The sequence below is a fragment of the Toxorhynchites rutilus genome, chromosome 2, assembly GCF_029784135.1.
Source record: "Toxorhynchites rutilus septentrionalis strain SRP chromosome 2, ASM2978413v1, whole genome shotgun sequence".
Taxonomy (NCBI): Eukaryota; Metazoa; Arthropoda; class Insecta; order Diptera; family Culicidae; genus Toxorhynchites; species Toxorhynchites rutilus.
Window position 1 is genome coordinate 320,355,458 of NC_073745.1, and position 22,242 is coordinate 320,377,699.

Sequence of the window (22,242 nt, forward strand, 5' to 3'; positions counted from 1 at the left end):
TCATTTGCCTCAATTACCTCAAGTATAAGAACTATTACTAGAGGAAATATAGGAGAATAGGAGAATATGGAGAAGAGGGGGAAAACTGCTCGTTCATCTAGATCAGGGTTTCTGAAACTATTTCGGACAAGAGACCCCCTGTCCAAAATGAAGTGATACCTCATACTCCTATGGCCAAATTTCATTAAAAATTCTATCTACAGTTTTCTTTCTTATTCAAACAAAATACTTAGTAATTTCAGAGGCAGGAAGATAATGTTGTAATATTTATTTATAATTATATTATAATACTAGCTGACCCGACGAACTTCGTCCGCCCGAAATAGATTTTTTTTGATTTGAATGCTTTCAAATATCCACGTTTTCTTACTAAGTGAACGTTAGTGAGTCCAATCACTGAACTCTGCATTGATTGATTACCCTTTGCGCTTACCAACACATTTGGCCTTCCATTTTTATTTATAGATATAAGATATGGAAATGCGTTATTTCGACTGAGAATCCATTTTCACTTACGAACAAAGATCAATTTGGATAGCGCAAATATCGAATGGACTAACAACGCTTATTATGATGTAATTTTCGAACATGTGGGAATTCAATTTTCCGAATTTTCAGACCTTCTTTCAGGATTTTTCGATTTTTCTCTCCACTATATTGATCTACGCGAAGAGACGAATACAACAAAATACAGGAGGTTACAATCGGACCATTCCTTCTTCGGGTTTTCCGCTTACCAACAGATTTTACCTTACATTTTTATATATAGAGATTTATGTAATATTTATGTAATATTTATTGATATTATATTATAATTAAATTAGTTGATGAGCGTATCTTTCAAGCTTCAACGAGTTTCAGAACGCCAATGAACATGCAACCTAAGAGCAAGCTTGCGCATATGTATCAAATACAGATCAAGCAAAACACACTTGTTCATACTATTTTACTTGCCGAATGTTTCATCTTGTACGAACTAATGTACCTTTTTTGTTGATTTTTTTAAAAAGTACAACAATAATGCTTTCTAGTAAAATGTAATCTAGTAAAATGATCGATATCGACCACTTTGAAAATCCCTGGTCTAGGTAATATACCAGTCGGCTATGTGTAATATCTCGAATTTGCGTTCCGTCATGGGTAAAATTTTCTATACCTCTTTTCAAGAGCTTACTTTAGAAGTACATTCAAATCATTGAAATACTAATATCTAATTAAAGAATATCCTGAATTCCCACTCATCACTGCTGTTCTATTCATGACTATGTTTATCGATAGCAATATTTTACACAATTAGTCAAAATAAGAATGACAAAGCTTCATTAGAATACACATTCTGTAATTTACAATTTTCAAAGGCGAAATTTTCTAAAAGTATTTACTTCTATAGCTTTTCGAAACCTTATACCGGATGTATAATTGCTTTCAACATTCTTAATTTGTCATTTTAGAAACATATTAGTACAAGTTTTGGTGTATGTGTAAGAATCATATAAATAACAATTTGGGCATAACAAAAATTAAACAGAAATATACACGAAAAAATCCCCCTACTTGTATGTTTCATTGAGATCAGTATACTCAATGTAATGCAGAGACACTATCCTAGACCAGCAGGCGGGCGCCTAGGAATACCTACGTGGGCGACCGTTAGACTAGGAAGCAAGACTGTTTTACACGACCACGCTATCCATAAGGCTAATGATGCTGTTCAGCAAATGCGTGATAATATTGCACCTGATTATAAAATGAAGTTAGAAAGTGTTTTCTAAGAGTAAATAAGGATCGCATGAAGGAGAGCAATATCTATCTCGGTCTGGGCCTTGCCGCATGCACGGAAAACTTTCCGCAGTATGCGGAAAGTTTATTTGTCTTTTGTTTCGCTCGTGAGAAAACATACCCATTCTAATCGTCAAATTATTAACTATATTTATTATATATATATATATATATATATATATATATATATATATATATATATATATATATAAGTTATCGCCAGGCCCATATAATCAAACCAGCAACCATACCCACGGCATAAGACGTGCTGTGACTGTAAACAACGGAACCGGATCGCAGCAGAGACCAACCGCGGAGGCATCAAATTATGCCGATTCAACATCTCTCCAAGTAATAATGATTTCCAACTCGTATTGTACCAAAAAGAAATTGAATAAAGATTCAGATTAAATTAGTAAGCCGACGAGAACAGTCGCGTTTTCCTTTCTAGCTTTAGCTTAGTTTAGTTAGTCTTTTTTTAAAAACTCCACTTCCTCACATGGGAAGTTAAGTGGCGCAGTCGGTAGGATTAGTTAGCGCCCCGTGTTGAGTGTTTAGTGAAAGTGTTCCCTGAGTGCATATCAGATACAAAACGCAGCACACATCACGGAGCTAACGACCTGCTTCTACATAAAAAGAACCCAAAGGATATGGGACCATTTCTTTTTCTAAGGTAAGAATTTTATTTTATTCTACTAAATAAATAAGAAAAATAAAAGTGAAATAAAACAATACATACCAATCACTCAATTACGATTTAACTATCTATCAAGTGCCAAAATAATTAAAGAGTTTATTCTATTAAATAAATAAGAGATATAAGTGAAATAAAATACTTTCAAAAGAACAATAAGTACACCGTAAAATAGTGATTTGATTATTTACTTTTATCAAGTGCGGAATTAATTAAAGTAAAAATGGATGCGCATATTGCAGAATTGCAACAAGCCATCATGGACCGAGATGATCAAATTCAACAGCTTCAGCTTGAGATACAAGGCGCCGTTGAAGCAGTACGCGCTGCTCAATATGCCGCCCCACAAATTGTTGCTCCGCAAGCAGCACAAATTATTCAACATCAACCTGAACCTGTGAACGTTCAAAACGATGTTGCCAACAATTTTGCCAGAACAGAAACAATCATAAAATCTTTGCAAACACCACAAATCATAAGGGACATCGCTTGTTTCGATGGAAACCCAGTGAAACTGCACAGTTTCATCAAATGCATCGACAATTTAATTCCACTTCTGGCCGAAGCTAGAAATTCCCCTATATTTCAAGTCTGGATGCAAGCCATCCGTAGCAAAATAATAGGAGATGCCGATACCGTTCTGGAAATTTACGGCACCTCGACAGATTGGGACGATATTAAAAACACATTGATTACACATTATAGCGATAAGCGTGACGAAATTTCCCTCACGCGGGATTTATTTAAATCGAACCAGAGGACTACCGTAGAAGAATTTTATAGTCGGATTTCTCATTCAATTTCACTGCTAGTGAATCTTCTCAATTTGAACGAAAATAATGCTGACGTGAAAGCAGCGAAAAATTCATTTTATCAAGAATTAGGTCTAAAAGTATTTTTGGCAGGATTAAAGGATCCACTTGGACCAATCATAAGAGCGCAATGTCCAAAAACACTAAAGGAAGCGTTACGACTCTGCCTCGAGGAAGGAAATTATAATTATGTTAGAAACCCTTTTAAAGCTGCACCCCCAATTCCACCAAGACCCAACAATTCGATCCCAAATTTATTCCAACAATACCCTAGATCATCACAGCAACATTCTAGGCCATTCCAATTACAACATAGACCATTCCAACCACCACATAGACAATTCCAACCACAACATAGAGCATTTCAACCACAACCTAGAGCATTGCAACCACCTTTCCATCCACCTCCAAGAGCTCATCACTCACAATCTTTCAATCAACCACGCTTTAACTTACCGAACCCCCAAAGGGACGCGTATGTACAAAGACCCAACGATCAACAACCGAGACCGGTACCGATGGAGGTTGACCACTCCATGAGAACTCGTCAAGTCAATTATATGAATAGACCCAACTTCCAAATTCCTGAGGAATTAAATCCTGAAAATTACTATTACCCCAATAATGACGAATACTATTACGCATATCAAAATTTCGAAAACCAAAGCAATGAGATTTGCTCAGAAACCCAGCCATCAGACCAACAAATTGAAACCAATAACGAAGAGAAAATCACAAATGAAATCGATGACCTAAATTTTCGACAGCAGGATGCAGAATTCAATCCAACGTAAATAATTTCATACCTTATATCGAAGTTCCTTCTTCGAAAGGAGTTTTAAAATTTTTAATAGATACCGGGGCAAATAAAAACTACATTAGCACCCGACATGTTAACTTTGAAAATTGCAGACACACCGATCCAGCCATTGTCACTAATATTAACGGTTCTCATACAATTAATCGTTTTGTAGAATTCTATCCATTCATTCAAGTGCCTCAAACACAAAAATTGCAATTTTACGTTTTTGACTTTCATCCATTTTTTGATGGACTGATTGGTTACGAATCTTTACAAATGCTTCGAATCGACATTCTCACAAATACAAATGAGTTACAATTTCCTACTGGGAAAATAAAAATGAAAAGAAAATATCCGTTTGCTACTGAAATACAATTGAATCCTGAAGAAACGAAAGTAGTGAGCCTTCCAGTAACAATCAGTGAAGGAGATTTCTTCGTGAACACTGACATGAATATTTCCGATACCACATTTATTCACTCTGGAATATACAACGCCGTAAACAATCGTGCTTTCATGACAATTACTAATTACTCAAAGGAACCTACTAAAATTAACATTGAGAAACCCTTTGAATTCGAATTGATTAATTTTGAAACACAAATTCGCTCAACAACTCCAGTTCCAATAAACCGAAGACTTTTTGATATCACCGTGCATTCAGCGAATACTGATGATTCAGAATTCATACAATGCACAGAGGCTCCCATAAATTATTTCCATAATCAAATTATACTCAAAATTGGTGAAGAAAGTACTACTTTCGAAGAAGTGTTTCCCAGAGTTTACAGGCGGACTATTACCAAAGTAATATTTGGCGTACCGTTTCTAATTAAAATGTTTGAAGAATATATGGACCCTCGACGCACAAATTGCATAATATGTCCAGAAAATCTCATAAACCAAATTCAAATAGTTTATAAAAATTATTTCAGTAGATGTCGTACTTTCAAGGTTAGAATATCACAACGCTTACTAATAGACGTGAGATCCGATGAGGAGCAAGATACTTTAATTGAAGAAACTCACGAAATTGCACATCGTGGAATTCAAGAAAATCTGGCAGTAATGAGAAGAAGATTCTATTTTCCAAAAATGAAAATTAAGATAAGGAAGTTTATCATATTATGTAATACCTGCAATCGAATGAAGTATGAGAGAAAACCGTATAAGATTTTTCTAGGCGAAACCCCTATCCCAAAGCAACCATTGGATATTATCCACATTGATGTGTTAATATCCCAACCTAATTTATTTTTATCAATTATAGACAAACTGTCTAAATTTGGATTTCTACTTCCTATTAAATCAAGAACCACAGTCGACATTAGAAAAGCTATTGTCAAATTTATTTCATTATACGGAACACCTAAAATGATAATATCTGATAATGAACCAGCATTCAAATCCATTGAAATGCGGGACATGCTAGACAAACTTCATATTCAACAGTATTTTACACCAACCAACTACAGTGAACAAAATGGAACGGTAGAACGATTCCATTCAACAATAGAAGAAATTTTCAGATGCAATAAAGACAAATATGAGAATGTCACCAATAAGGAAATGTTTCAAATATCGTGTAGCTTGTACAATAATACAATTCACAGCTCTACCAATATGAGACCTCGCGAAATATTCTACGGAATAAAAAGCGAAGAAGAACGACCTTTAGATAGAGCCCAGCTTTTGGAATACCGTGACAAAATTTATAAAGAAGCAGAGGCTAGAGCTACTGATACACAGCAGAAACAACATCAACAACAAAATGCATCTAGAGAAGACCCACCATTACTTGAAGCCGATCAAACAGTTTTTAATAGACGGCAGGGTATTAAAGCAAAAACTAAAGAATGGTTTCAACCTGTTAAAGTTGTCGAAGACAGGAACCAAACGTATGAAGACGATAAAAATAGGAAACTACATAAAGCAAAAATGCGTAGAATAAGGAAGTAATAAAATGAACTCTAATCTATTTTTCTATTTTAGGATATGGACCGCCGTCCGAACTCTCTTATTTCTCGTTTTAGTATCTGGAACTATGGGCAGGCAACCTACCATACAAATAATGGAACTTAATCACAATCCAGGTCTGCTAGCAATAGCATCAGGTAAAAACTACATCAAAGATGGGGAACACAAAATTTACCACATCATAGATTTCGAAATTTATCACCCCACTTTGATAACGATAAAAAATATGATCGACGGAATAAAGAATATTTGCAATACATCGGAATTGAACGAAATTATCCTTTCAAAATTTAATAATCTTAACTATCTTTATCATAGCCTTCAGAATAAACCACGACCCAAAAGAGGATTATTGAATTTTGTGGGAAGCGGAATAAAATTTATCACCGGAAACTTGGATAACGAAGATTACAATGAAATTATTAAAGATTTGGAGGAGCTAAGAATTAAAGGCAATCAACTTATCAATGAAAATAACAAACAAGCCAAGATAAATTATCAATTGAATAACAGAATAGATACAATTATAAAACAAATTAATAAACAGCAAGAAATCATTGTCAAAAATTTCAATCAGGCTCGTATGGATAACACAGCAAAACAAATACAAATAATCAAAGATGTAATGAAAATCAACATGTTACTAGATAACTTAATCTCACATTTCAAGGACATAGCAGAGTCGATTCATTTAGCAAAACTTAACATTATCTCGAAACATATCCTCCACCCAGAAGAACTTTTGTTTTCAATACAAAGATTAGAAGAAAAAGGCATAGAAATCAAAAATATAGAGCAGGCTTACGACTTCCTTGAAATATCTGCATTTTTTAATTCATCTGAACTGATATTTGTAGTCAAGATACCTTCTCTTCAAAATGTAACATATAGTAATTTGATACTAGAAACCTTACCAGTTGGAAACAAGATATTGAACATACCAGCAAACAAAGCAATGACGAGCGAGATAGGAACTTACTTCATCACGAGAGAATGTCAGCAGATCGAGCAGAACAACATTTGTAACGAAGACATGCTCCTAAACTACAGCGATGATAAATGCTTCTCAAAAATATTACGAGGATTTACTGGAAATTGTACGTTTGAAAAATATGAACGGAAAAATGAAATCAAGCTTCTAACTGATCACCATGTCGTTTTAAAATCTATGATTCCTCTGGAAATCAAAACAAACTGCGGAATTACTGATAGAAATTTATCTGGATTATTTTTGATTGAGTTTCATAACTGCAGCATCGAGGTGAACAAAACAACATTTACAAACACAGAAATAATCAGAAACGAAATTCCAATAATACTCCCTTTCGATGGTTTGAAAATCGAAGTACAAATTACCCAAAACCAGACCGCTATTGAAGATCTACACATTATCAACAGAAATCATCTGGATTCATTGGTGGAAAGCTATAAAATTCACCATTACTCATCAATGAGTTTATCTATTGCCAGTATCCTGGGAGTTATAATAATGATCGTGCTGTACTTAATAAAATCCAAAAGCATCAATATCAGAATTCTTGGAAAACCTCAACCACACGAATCTTTCTTAGATCGTTTACCAAAACCAGCAGAAAATCCCATAACAGCATCCGAAGAAGCTAAATCATCCTTAGTGAGCCGGGTCGTCTCATTCTTACCAAAGGGAGAAGTTATCGCCAGGTCCACAAGTTATCGCCAGGCCCATATAATCAAACCAGCAACCATACCCACGGCATAAGACGTGCTGTGACTGTAAACAACGGAACCGGATCGCAGCAGAGACCAACCGCGGAGGCATCAAATTATGCCGATTCAACATCTCTCCAAGTAATAATGATTTCCAACTCGTATTGTACCAAAAAGAAATTGAATAAAGATTCAGATTAAATTAGTAAGCCGACGAGAACAGTCGCGCGCGAATATATATATATATATATATATATATATATATATATATATATATATATATATATATATATATATATATATATATATATATATATAAAGGGTGTGTCACATCAAATTGCATCACGGAAAAAACGCTGCAGAAATTCGCCCAGTATACCGATCCTTTTGAAAATTTTAGACAGTAAAATAAAAACTATTAAACAACTTTTGGCATTTTCTTTTTATTCATACTTCGAGCCCAAGCCCGTATGCTCGCACCTTCCTCTTTACCCCGTCCATAAGGTTCTGTACAACGTCAGGTTGTAGTTTTTTTTGAACAGAAATCCATTTTCTCTTGAAGTCCGCCTCCGATTTGACAACTTTTGGGTTCTTCCGGAGGGCCTGCTTCATAATCGCCCAATATTTCTCTATTGGTCGAAGCTCCGGTGCGTTGGGCGGGTTCATTTCCTTTGGCACGAAGGTGACCCCGTTGGCTTCGTACCACTCCAACACGTCCTTTGAATAGTGGCACGAAGCGAGATCCGGCCAGAAGATGGTCGGGCCCTCGTGCTGCTTCAATAGTGGTAGTAAGCGCTTCTGTAGGCACTCCTTAAGGTAAACCTGCCCGTTTACCGTACCGGTCATCACGAAGGGGGCGCTCCGCTTTCCGCAAGAGCACATCGCTTGCCACACCATGTACTTTTTGGCAAACTTGGATAGTTTCTGTATGCGAATCTCCTCCGGAACGCTGAATTTGTCCTCTGCGGAGAAGAACAACAGGCCCGGCAGCTGACGAAAGTCCGCTTTGACGTAGGTTTCGTCGTCCATTACCAGGCAATGCGGCTTCGTCAGCATTTCGGTGTACAGCTTCCGGGCTCGCGTCTTCCACACCATGTTTTTCCTTTCGTCGCGGTTAGGAGCCTTCTGAACCCTATATGTACGCAGGCCCTCCCGCTGCTTGGTCCGCTGGACGAATGAACTTGACAAATTCAGCTTATTGGCGACATCCCGGACCGAACTTCTCGGATCACGTCTAAACTGCTTAACTACGCGCTTGTGATCTTTTTCACTGACGAAGCATCCATTTTTGCCGTTCTTCACCTTCCAGTCGATGGTTAGGTTCTCGAAGTATCGTTTTAGTACTCTGCTGACCGTGGATTGGACGATTCCCAGCATCTTACCGATGTCCCGACGTGACAACTCCGGATTCTCTCGAAATGAGTGCGCAGGATTAATTCACGACGCTCTTTTTCGTTCGACGACATTTTTCCAAATTTACGAAAAATTGACAGTGAAGCATGGCCAACGTGATCTATACACTCTTATCTGATTATAAGCGAAAGCTGAAGATATAATTCCTAAAAATTAAATTTCTACAGCGTTTTTTTCGTGATGCAATTTGATGTGACACACCCTTTATATATATATAGATATATATATATATATATATATATATATATATATATATATATATATATATATATATATATATATATATATATTACTATTTACTATAGTTCATATTTTGAACAAAAAAAATTGCTGGATAAATTACCTGTATAATGGTATGTAACACAACATATGTCGCAATAACAATTTTGATTAATATGCGTTTGAAAACTCTTGATGAATCGTTACATTTTTCGTAGAGTGACCCCCCTATATATAAATCAAAGACATAGTCCTATGTCAAAACTAAGGAAGTTATCTGTGTAGGAAATTTAGAAACCATTAAATTTCTAAAAATAATTATTTTAAAAACCACTTAATGGAAGAATTGATAAATATACCTTCTGAATACACCAAAAAACTCGTAGATAAAGCTAAAGACAGCTAAAGATAGTTGCAATGAACAAGGAATACCATAATAATGATGGAATTAGAAAATTGGCCAACGCCTTCGAAATCGAGTAGAGATTTCAACCAGCGTACGATTATGAGTTTGAGTCAATTTGCATACATTAGCACATACATTCGCCATTTTTAGAGAAATAAAAACCATTATTCTGAAAACAGATAGCAAACCTTTTAAATTTCATATGACACTATAATTTTCTCTAAATAGAATGTTCTGAAAGCTTGTTTTCGACTTTCAAAAGAAGAGAAAAGAGATCTGCACGGTGGAGTACGATTACGGATTTGAGTCACTGTATATTATAAATACAAATGCTTACCAGTATTTGACAGTTATGACATTTTCTGTTATGTTATGTCTCTTTTAATGTCATAAATCGGGATGACAAAACATGAGCTAAAAATCAATTTTGGGTGTAGTAATGATGCTTCTTCCGCTGGTAATGATAAAGCATTTATTTTTATTACAAGTTATCTCAGAAGTTCAATTCAATAAGTGCGCACCTTTGCCCCGCACTACTCTATACAGCCATTTCATGTCAAACCTATATACTGGTTCTCAGATTTTCGTCAAAAGTGGTAATTTTGTTCTCTATCGCAAAACATTAGACCCGTATTTTTATATTTTTTATTAGCGTTCCCATTTCCGTTTTAGGGTGGTCCGAAAAATCCATTTTTTCCACTTTTTCCCAAAAACGACTTTTTTCAATAACTTATAACTTTTGAACCACTGAACCGATTTTTTTTTCAATAACATGTGTGTTTATAAAATTGTTACAGAATCACATATGTTTGACATTATTCATTTTAGTTCTGAGGCCCTGAAAATATTTAATTGATCGAGATACATAAACTGCATCCCGATTCGAATATAAGTCATTAGTTGTAAAGAGACATAATATGCGAGATAAAAATTGGACCCATCACCATACATAGTGTATTAAGTTACGCGATAGTAATATACATTCCTTTTTTGGCATTATAATCTATGCCATCTTAAACGTCTACTAGCTATCTGGATGCAATACGATTGAATTGATTAGGTTACAAAGAATATCCCAACCCATAACAGTTACCACTGATGCAGATGAAACTTTAATAAGTTAGTCCGATTTGCCTCACTGCCCGGTCGAAAAGTTCAGCGGTGAAACACTTGACTTTGTATGTTCATCCAGTATACAGACATTTATCATCAGGAAACAATCAAGACCATAGCATGACGATGTTTAAAACTCAGCTCATTTTGGCGGCGATGAGCTAACGCGATTTTTACATTTCACCGTGGAAAAAAGCGGGCCCCACATTTCCGCTGAAGAGCTTCCCAAGTGCTTACCTGGCACTGAACACAGTGAACTTTCCATTCATTAACAGTGTATTTATTTTTCCCACCCGTAAGCAGAACGGGATTAATTAGAGCACGATTCGCTGGTTGAGAGTGTTTACAGCGAACCGGCTTGGATTACTCGGCTAATTGGAAGCGAGGCTCATGTTATGTAGGATACCCGGGCTATTTCCACTTACCGCTTTCGGGAAGACGAATCCGATTCTCCGATAACGTTCGTCATTCGTGACTTTGTTGCCTTTTTATCCACAAATGCAAGTGACGGGAAAGGGTGAAATCCATCGAACAATGGATGACTCTACCTCACACTCGGGAACACTTTCTTTGCATTCCGTTTGCTTTCCCAACACACTTCTCGCACTTCACTGCAATCAGCAATCTTCTTGGTAAATTTCTTCGTTTGATTGACTTTTTATTTCACTAATCAAATTCAGGGAAAGCATTCCGATGTCGTTGGCATGTAGGGAGCAACGCTCTGCGCGCCCGATTTAGTAATTCAATTCGATTTTCGTTTCGTTGTTTGGTTTTTCAACGTCTGATGGAGCCTTATCAATTGACGTTCCTCCGGGATACTATGGCTTATCTTATTTTGCTTCCTTCATGGAGCACACCTCACGTGAACTGATTCCCGCGCTTAGGTCAACCGACAGTGGAGCCGCCCGGTAAATTGTTTGCCCGCGTTGTTTCACCAAAAACTCGACATTGGCGGATCAAAAATGTGTGAAAACTGGAAATAAAAAAACTGTTTCACTCCTTCCTACTTCAGAATATATGTCTCATGCTTCGGTCGACTGCACCAACGTGGGTGTGTTTGCGTTGTTTGCGTTGTTTGTGCTCTTGTTTTGTTTTGTTTTATTCGCCTTCAGATGTTTGTTCTCCTCTCGTTCACGGGAAAAAAATGAAACTGTTCAGCGATGGGCGATTGTGAGATGGGCGTTGTGGAATATTTACATTTGGAATTAACTCGGATGTACACGAGCCCGCCTTTGGCTCGTTGATGGACATTGAGTAGAAGTGAACGCGAAAAAATGTCGGCCTGTCGGAAGAGAGAAGGAAAAATGGAGAATTAAATTAGAATTTACTGCTTCTGTTTCTGGGAAAGATTTCTTTAGGCGGGCTTGGACATTTACTAAATGGTATCAATTAGAGATTTCTTTAACGTCTGTTGGAACAGAACACGTCGGCTATTTTTGTTCAAGCTGATTCTAAACGATGCATACGTTGTTTCCTTTTTTAAGGAATTTTCGGAAATGAAGAACAACCCTTTTGCTTGGTTTCGAAATGTTATGAAGTATAGGGAGTTATCAATGCAAAATGAACCCAAAATATGAAGAAAGAAATAATGTTTTCGTTTGTAAACTTATTAAAATTTCTATCCGCACGTTTTGATTGATGAAACAAGCTTACAATCAGTGTTGTCCCATTTTTATTTGTACCAGAAAGTAATAATCGGTTTTGTCATTCAACCGAATATATCCAGCAATGTGTGGGACAGAATACGTGTAATATTGTAGTGGAGCTCACTGAAGACTTCTTGGCCTTTTTGGCCTGACAAGATCAAAGGCTGTGTCGGTGTTGCTCATGATAGCGTCTCGCCAGTGAATGTGTTCTTCCCTACACTGCTTCTGTTGATTGTATCGTAGGAATCGCAGTCGTTTGCTCTTTAACTTTGGTATATGTCGACCATGCTAACAATCGCACAGCTCAAGGCATCGTAGAATGACGATGTCCTGACCGCGTCGGCTAACTTCCAGATGGTCATGCTGTAGATAATGGCGACGAAATCGATATCACATTCAGTTGGTTGATCTCATTGGTTATGTAGGGCATTCCGTTTGGTCGATACGAGAAGGATCTTCAGTATTTGAAGCGCAACACATGCTACGCCTTGTTCACCTGGTAAAAAATGTGAATTACAACACATATGCCAAGCCTTCTTTCATAACATTCCTACCACAATGTAAAATTTCCAGGGCAGAAAGGGCGAGAAATTTAAAGAAAAATATTTTTTTCTGATTTTTCTAAAAAATTCAATCTAATTCCAACCCAAAAAACATCATTTTACTCACTACGCCATCTGGTTATAGATATAACGTAGATTCGTCAATCCATCCAATCTGTAAAAATTATTAACGTTGCTGTTCGAATTATCGAATACGATACACATAGAAATTCATCGAGCGCCACTCTCTTGTTTGTTGTGTATCCTCCAACCACATGTTCATAAATATTAGATTGGGGGAAAAGTAATCCATTATTTTTGGGTGAATTCAAAACTATTTTGAATATGCTTCGAATAGTCCGATTTGGGTCAAATATGCACCATTTTGTTGTAAAATTTGTTGCCTTTCTTAAGGGTAGCTTCATTATGTCCCTATCACAGAAGGCTTGGACCTTACTAGCGAAAAACTCTAGCAGCAAGTTTTTACAATCTTCTCTGGATCCCAATTTATTATCATTCTGGAAATTTTGCACTGCGAGAAAAAGGTGATAATCGCTTAATCTCTAGGTCCGGAATAAATGGTAGATGCATTGAAACGTCCCAATCAAGCTCTTGGAATTGTGTAGCCTTGCGTTGTCCTAATGGAACACAACGCCTCTTCATTTGGCCAATTCTGAACGTTTCTGGTCAATCAATAGTTTCAAACAGTCCATTTGTTGACTGTAGAAATCTGAATTTAGTGTATTGCACCTATAAAAAAATCAAAAAATTTATTGAAAAATAAAAAAAATTTTTTTTTAAATAAATTGAATTGCACGTACTCTACTGTTGCAATATCGGCACCATACAAACCATTCACAATTTCCGCGGCCTTCCTTGCATTTTCGTCTTTATAAAAGAAAGATTGTAGAATGAACCGAATTTTCTCTTTGGTGATCTCCATTGTACCACCCTGTAACACACAACTGAATGGAACAAACAAAAAACAGTAATTTTTTTTGTGTGAAATGCCACTTTTATAACGAGTCTAAACTTGAAATTGTATAATCTATATTACGCGAGATATTGATCACTAATGCCAGCTACCGAGAAAATAATGGAGAACCCCATTGGCAGGATCTCGTTGTTTAATGTTCATGCAATATCCGTCTTATCCCTTCAGAACGGCCGAGGGATTTTTCGTCAAAGAAATTTATTCTGACTTGTGCTGTGGCCACATACATTGTAGAGCTTGTCACTCAGAATACATTTGAGGGGCACAGACACAGAAATCTCAAGTAAGGATCAACGAGAATGACACAAGTAATACTACTTCGAGACGGCGATCGTTAGGAACATTAAGAACGTTAGTACCGCTAAAAAAGAATGAATGAATGTCGAATCTACGATGCCTTCAAGGTTATTGTTTGTTCTTCGAACCACAATTTCTCGTGTCGCTGTGCAGTCGCCTATCATGGTTCCAGCAATGCATTCAACAACATGTGCATTGGATTTACACGTGCTCTCCAGCCGGTATTTTATCAGGATTGACGTCAATCGCATGATTGTCATTATGCATGTGTAGGTGAAAGTTTGATGAGGCGGACGTAGCGCCATCTGTCATAGGGTTCCAAATTAGAAAATTACGTAATTTTTTTTTTTGAATCCCCGTATAGTTCACTATAAGAGCTATGGTTAAAAACATAGTTTTTATTTTTTTCACACAATCCTTAATAAAAAAGGATAGCATTAAAATACGAATAAGAGTAGTACTGAATCTATAGAGGAAGGTTGCCCTAATCTAATCGGTGGCCCTGAACCGACCACAATGGCACTACCTACCGAATTTTTAGTAGAGTCAAATGAAAGGTGGCACTACGCCGACAATTTGGTTATATGGTGGTCTTTCTCCAGCTCCCTTAATCCCAGCTTCAAACGGCGCGTTTTGTGTTTTCAATGGAAAAGCTAGATTTTTGACCCGTGCGGAAAATCAGTATATCAGTAATATTCTTGCAGATGTCGAAAAGTTATAAAACTAGGCAAATTCTATTGCTTATGGTCTGCTCTTTAGAAAGAGCTATATAAATTGAATTTACCTGTTACATGTAGTACACGGCATGTCGTTAATTGAAAAAAAATCAGGGTGGGTCCTGAAGCGACCCTTTGTTTTTGATATGTTTGTGGGCGTTTGTGTTCGCGTATTGACCGTTGAAAGGTGAGCGTTGGGATTTGAGCGTTAAGCGTTGTCGTAGCATTTGTTTCCGTTTCCGTTTCCATTTTCGTTTCCGTTTCAGTTTGTGCAAGCGTTCTTTTATTGCCGTCATTTCGCTCTAAACCTCGCTTTGTCTCGCTAAAACTCTTGTCTAGCTGTCTACCCAACTGACCGAAAGCCATCATTTTTTTTATCCCATCTGCTTATTTTTATTAGGATCATTTTGCAATTCAACTGTAACAGAGCCGAATTTATCGTGTACATTTTTGCTCATGATGTATATTACACAGTAGCCATTTAGGCGTAAGAGTATTCCTATTCTATCGATACACAACGCATGTCGCCTTTTTGGGCGTAAGAATATTCCTATAGTTCGAATGTTCACAGTTGGAATATACACACCGCGGGACTTTTGGTATAAGGCCTTCATTGTTGTGTTATGAATAGCACAAATTGCTGATCCAGCAGATTGTATGTGAAGTGAAGAGCTGGGATTGCCATGACATGATGATTGTTCATTGGATGAGTAGTTAGAATAAGACACAAAGATGGTCCGTTGAGGCCCTGAGTTATGAGCTCATGATTGTTCGCTTCGTGGCGGACACGCAACCAATTAGGTTACGAAAACCCCCTACGAAGGCCACCTTTTTAGTTTCCAAAATGGCATCGTAAACCGATATTCGACTTCCGCTGTTATAGTCCTTTCATTCAATACCCATATCGCAGGGAGTATCCATCATTGTTAGTGGTTTAGAGCCATTATCAGCAAACCGGAAGTCAAAACAAGTTTAATTTTTTTTCCGCTCGTAAGTAACATTTATCCATCTATATATATATATATATATATATATATATATATATATATATATATATATATATATATATATATATATATATATATATATATATATATATATATATATATATATATATATATATATAAATGGATTTCTGTCTGTCTGTCTGATTCTTATGGACTCGGAAACTACTGAACCGATTAGCATAAAAATTGGTATGTAGGGGTTTTTGGGGCCGGGGAAGGTTTTCGTGATAGTTTGAGACCCCTCCCCCCACTCTAAGGAGGGGCTGCCATACAAATTAAACACAAATTTCTACATTACACGGGAACTAATCAAGCAAATGACACCAAATTAGGCATATTGTGGTTTTAGGGTGCAATAAATGTTTCTATGGTGGTTAGACTCTCCACCCCCCTCTCTAAGGGGGGAATGCCATACGAATGAAACTCAAATTTCTGCATTACCCGAGAATCAATCAAGAAAATGAAACCAAATTTGGCATGTGAAGGTTTAAGGGTGCAATAAATGTTTTTACAGTGGTTTGATACTCCTTCCACCTCCCTTAAGAGGCTTCCATACAAATGAAACACAAATTTAATAAACAGTATTAATAAAGCAAATGAAACCAAATTAGGCATATTGAAATTTTAGGATGCAATAAATGTTTCTATAATGGTTAGACTCTCCACCCCCGTCTCTAAGGGGGGGGCTGCCATACAAATGGAACACAAATTTCTGAATTACTCGAGAATGAATCAAGCAAACGGAACCAAATTTGGCATGTGGAGGTTTTAGGATGCAATAAACATTTCTATGGTGGCTAGACACTCCTCCCGCTCTCTAAGGGTGGCTGCCATACAAACGAAACACAAACTTCTGCATAACTCGAGAACTAATCAAGCACAATTTGGGATGTGAGGGTTTTTGGGTATGAGAAATGTTTCTATAATGGTATGACACCCCTCACTCCTCTGGAATGGAGAGGGGGTTCCATAAAAACATTACACATATTTCAACCAAAAATATTCCAACCAAATATGACAATTGAAATTTTCCGGAAAAGTCTGAAGGAGAAAGGGAAAATCCGGAAAATTAAATTCCCATATATTCTACAATTACATAGTGAAAAGTGCTGTTAGTCCATTTGATGTTTGCGCTAGCAAAATTGATCTTTGTTCGAAACTGGAAGTGGATTTTAATGTGATGAAACGCACTTCTATATCTTCTTCTATCTATACAAAAAAAAAACAGAACTCGAGGAAGGAATTGTCCGATTAAGGGCTTTCTTTATTCTATCATATAGTCTGTATAAAACATTTATTCCATGTAACGGAGAAACATTTTATTTGCAAGTTGAAAAATGTTGAACGAGAATTGTGTCCGAAAATAATCTGATATTTTAATAATGAGTTTTGTTAGAAATACTAGGAATTTTATAGTAAAAGGTAAATTCAACGGGGTCGAATAGAACATCAATCAATGAACAGTTCTGCGATTGGACCCATGAACTTGCTCATAGTAAGAAAACGTGAATATTTGAAGGTAGTGATAACAAAAAACAAATTTTGGGCAGGACGAAGTTTGCCGGGTCAGCTAGTTACCTATATAATTGGTGGTATATCTTATTTCCGGGCAATTGAAAGTACAATCGCTGCAAAAAATCGAAGACCGGTTCAGGACCATGGGGAAGTCGGTTCGAGACCACCATTCTTGTAGATGTAGAAAAATGAGACTTCCGATTTTGCCTCTGTTTTCCCCTTTTTTAGCACTCATAAACCACACCGACCAGTAAACCTTGGTTTAAGAGTTATAGTCTGTGTTGCCACATTTTAATCTGTACCACAAAAAAAACTTTCTCATCTGTACTTTTTCTTCAAAAAATCTGTACCATTGGAATTATTCATTATAAAGAAAAATCATGAAATATGAAAAAATACCCATTTGTTTATAAGAAAATATCATATTACTTGCTTACTTTATATCTTGATTTACTTACTACAATGTTCATTAACGTTTGCTAGCCTCGAATCACTCGTGTGTTTAATGATGCTTATACATAGTCTTTCTAAATTTAGGTAGCGTACTATCATTCAATAAAATTTTCGTGAGAAATTTCACACGCGGAAAAGCTCTGTACCAATTTGTACTTTTTGACGAAAATCTGTAATCTGTACCGTACAGAATCTGTACCAAAAATAACGAAAAAATATGTACCTTTCCAGATAAATCTGTACGTGTGGAACACTGGTTATTTATTTATTTATTTATTTATTTATTTCAACACCGTCTTCTATTAGTACAGACTGAATTATTTACTTATAAACTAGATGTAATTGTTAATTCTATTTTTAAATGCGTTCTTTGTCAAGTTGAAATCGAAAACATCACATACAACATTGAACAGACGAATACATGAATCTAGCGGGTTGTTGTAGCCGTAGTTTGTCCTATGGAATGGAACCGATAGTAGAGATGAATTCCTCGAGCGTCGAATGGGAATATTTAGAGACACCTGAGCTAGAAGCTCAGGGCAGTCGATGTTTCCTTGAAGTACATCAAAAATGAACAATCTTTGTATCGTTGTACGCCTGACAGATAGTGTATCCAGTCCTATGAGCTTGCATCGGTCGGCATAAGGGGGGAGATTCAGTGGGTCGTTCCATGGTAGCTGTCTTAGTGCAAAACGGATAAACTTTTTCTGCACCCGTTCAATCCTCAGGTTGTGAACTACGTAGAAGGGGGACCAGACAGGAGCAGCGTACTCAAGAATGCTACGGACCAACGAACAGTACATGATTTTCAGAACATGGATATCACTGAACTCGTACGCGTGGCGGCGTATGAAACCCAGAACTGAGAAAGCTTTGGCAGTCATAATGCCTACATGGTCATTGAATCTCAGTTTTGAGTCTATCGTGACTCCAAGATCGCAGATTGCCGTTGTGCGATCCAATATCGTCAATTCCATTTTATATTGGAAGACTATGGGGCTTTTAGAGCGACCGAAAGATATAGTCTTACATTTCCCTTCATTGACTCGCATCCCATTATCACAGCACCACTCTAGCATTGAGTTAATGTCTTCTTGAAGAACTACGCAGTCCAAAGGAGATGAAATCACCCGGTATATTTTAAGATCATCGGCAAAAGAGAGCTTGAGCGATGAAAGCAGTGAGTACAAATCGTTCATGAATATGTTGAACAGCAGTGGACCCAGAACACTTCCTTGTGGTACCCCAGACGTGATATAAAAGCTGCGGGATTTAGCTGCATTGACGACGACATGTGCTGTGCGACCACAAAGGTATGATGAAATCCACTCCGTTATCCAGTCAGGGAAGCCCATACATTTCATTTTCTCCGTTACTAGGAAGTGTGGGACTGTGTCAAAAGCTTTCGCGAAGTCGACATACACCGCATCAACTTGACGTCTCTCTTCTATCTCGCGTGATAGTGCGGTGACGTAGCACATTAAATTTGATGTGGTTGAACGGTGCCTCATAAACCCATGTTGTCCATTGAAGATTATTGGAGACGCCACGTTGTATAAAACCTTGTGCATTAGTCGTTCAAATACCTTGCTTAGGCAGCACAGCATAGATATACCACGATAATTTGTCACCTGATTGCAGTTTCCCGATTTGTGAATAGGAACAACGAAAGCAGTTTTCCATGCTATTGGAAATGTTTTCTCCTGAAGCGATTTGTTGAAGAGGCGAGCAATAGGGTTCGCAAGTTCAGTGGAGCATTTTTGAAGTAACAGGGATGGTATGCCATCTGTACCACATCCCTTCTTGATGTCAAGATCGTCCAAGGCGTTTGCAACATCATCAACCGAAAAGCGAATGACGGGTAGATTGATGGTGTGAGACTGAATATGAGCAAAACTGTCACGTTTCGATACTGGATATGCTACACTGAACACACTCTCAAAGAATGAGGCAAACAGGTTAGCAGCGTCTGTGTCCGTGTTGGCCTGGACATTTTCGAAGATAACATTGCGTGGGATGCGAGTTGAATTTTGCCGACTCTTTACGAAGTCCCAAAAGCACGATGGGTTTTGCTTAACACTGGCCTGGATCTTGGACAGATAGTTATCGTAGGTGGATTTTAGTACCGACTTGTAATGAGCTTCAATATCACGGAGATTTACGCGGTTGATCTCGGTTTTTGTTCGGAAGAAACGGTGACGGGCCTTTCTTAGGACGTTACGGAGATGCCGAAGTTCTGAGGTCCACCAGGGTTTGTTGGAGTTGTGAATTGCTCGTCTTTTGCGTGGGACATTGTCATCAAGTACTGAGAAAAGCTTGTCGTAAAATTTAGAAACTAATCTGTCCAAAGATCCGGTTTGCAATAAAATGTCCCAGTCAATGTCATCCAATACCACTTTAAGCCGCCCAAAATCGCAAGAGCGAAAGTCAAAACGAAGTTCGCTATCTAACGTATTAGTATTCAATTCGATGCGAAGTTGTCAAAAAACGAGAATTTTATGTGCAATTTAGGGGGTCGAATCAGGACTACCCTCCCCTATATCAAGACTTTTTTTTAGTACATATTTCAATTTGTGAAAAAAAAGATAATATTCCTCAATACATCAGAGGAAGGTGCACTTTCAGCATTTTTTTTTTAAATTTTTTATCTCGAAGCTATTTAGAGCGGCGTGTCAAAAATTTAAAAATTATGAACCACATAAGGGATCAAAGAAATAGTCAAAATTTCTTATTTGGTACCGTGTACAATATCATCCATAGAACTGTTGATTTGGTTTGGGGTACCTTTTTATTTTCTCACCCGGCCTGAAAATACAGAAGAAAAATATTCAGATATTTTTTTGCATAGGACCACCCTAATCAGTATTAAATATATGGTAATCGGATATTCTAGCGGTATCATATATAGTTTACGACCTATTATCTCTCTATTCTACTTTGGGTATAATTCCATAAAAATAGATTGAGCCGTTTCGGAGGAGTTCCACGAACATCGTGACACGAGATTTTCATACATAGAAAGAAAGAAGATAGATAGAAGAAGATTACTCTAATTTTCATGAAAATTTAATAGAAAATTCGTATCTATTTCTGATAACACAATTGCACATAACAATCCCGAACAAGCACGAAAAAATAGTTTCGCTCCGAATCAAATGAAGATTTATTATGGTCAAACTTCCATCCTTGATCTCATCTTGATAATTCCCAAACCAAATTGGTATGGAAACCAACGCTGCAATACTTCATCGCGAATGGATACGAACATCGGGTAAATGGGTCGTTAGAATTTAATAAATTCAAATTTCCATCAGTTGCGCCCAGGCGAGTGCTCTAGTTTAGCACATGGCGATTCCGATTTGATTTGACAGGGAGAGCGACGACAATTCGATACTAAGCGCATCCCGGCGTCGCATTGTGTAATCCCAATTTAGAACATACATTGCTAAATGATGATTGCTATTAAAATGTATATTTTAATCGGTTCGTAATGACGTAAAATGCCATTCCACATTTCCCACGCGTTTATCGATCATGCAACAATTTCCACTACACGCCAGTTAGACGAGCATTTAATTCTGAATCCATTTAAGGCGTTCGATTGCAATACGACAAAATAAGTAATTCGATCGATTGGAAATGCAAAATCTCTTCGAAGCGCTCCTATTTCGAGCAAATGGCTGGCGCTGTCGACATTTTGAATAGGAATCTGCCAGTGACACTCCCATCTCCAGCGTAAAATTGCGGGTTGGTGCTATTTAGGTGTCTGTTTTATTTGTTTTGTTTTTTGTTTCGCCCGCAGGGTTAGCAAAGTTTTACCGCTCTCAAACCCCTGAACGAAGCAAAACGCCGGGTGAAAATGTGGTGAAAATGTGCTGCAAATGAACAGAGGAGTCATTCGAGCTTTACGCCACCGGTGATATGAAATAAATCACCTGTAACGGTGGGATTGTGTGTATCCTGTACTGTTTTTTCTCGACCATGATTTGTTTATGGTTTAATCTATAGTGTGAATTATCGCCTCAATACTAAAGCCCCATAGTTGTGTATCGAAAATATTAAAAAAAAACGTTGTATCGAAATTTGTTATAACTATAGACTTTATTCTTACAAATTTGTTCCATTTTTCTCCCTCCAGTTCTTCCTTTCCAGAGCTTGATTTGTCTGGCAC

At 37.2% G+C, this 22,242-nt stretch overlaps 1 protein-coding gene across 24 annotated transcripts in view; it reads right to left on the minus strand.

Annotated features, from left to right (window-relative positions):
- Nucleotides 1-22,242, minus strand: part of LOC129771300 (potassium voltage-gated channel subfamily KQT member 1) — a 1,095,885-nt gene that overhangs the window by 992,823 nt on the left and 80,820 nt on the right. For all 24 annotated transcript variants that reach the window (XR_008742331.1, XM_055774795.1, XM_055774796.1 and 21 more), the window contains exon 2: nt 11,327-12,183. The gene's annotated coding sequence lies outside the window, so the exon portion shown is untranslated. The remainder of the gene's footprint in view (nt 1-11,326; nt 12,184-22,242) is intronic.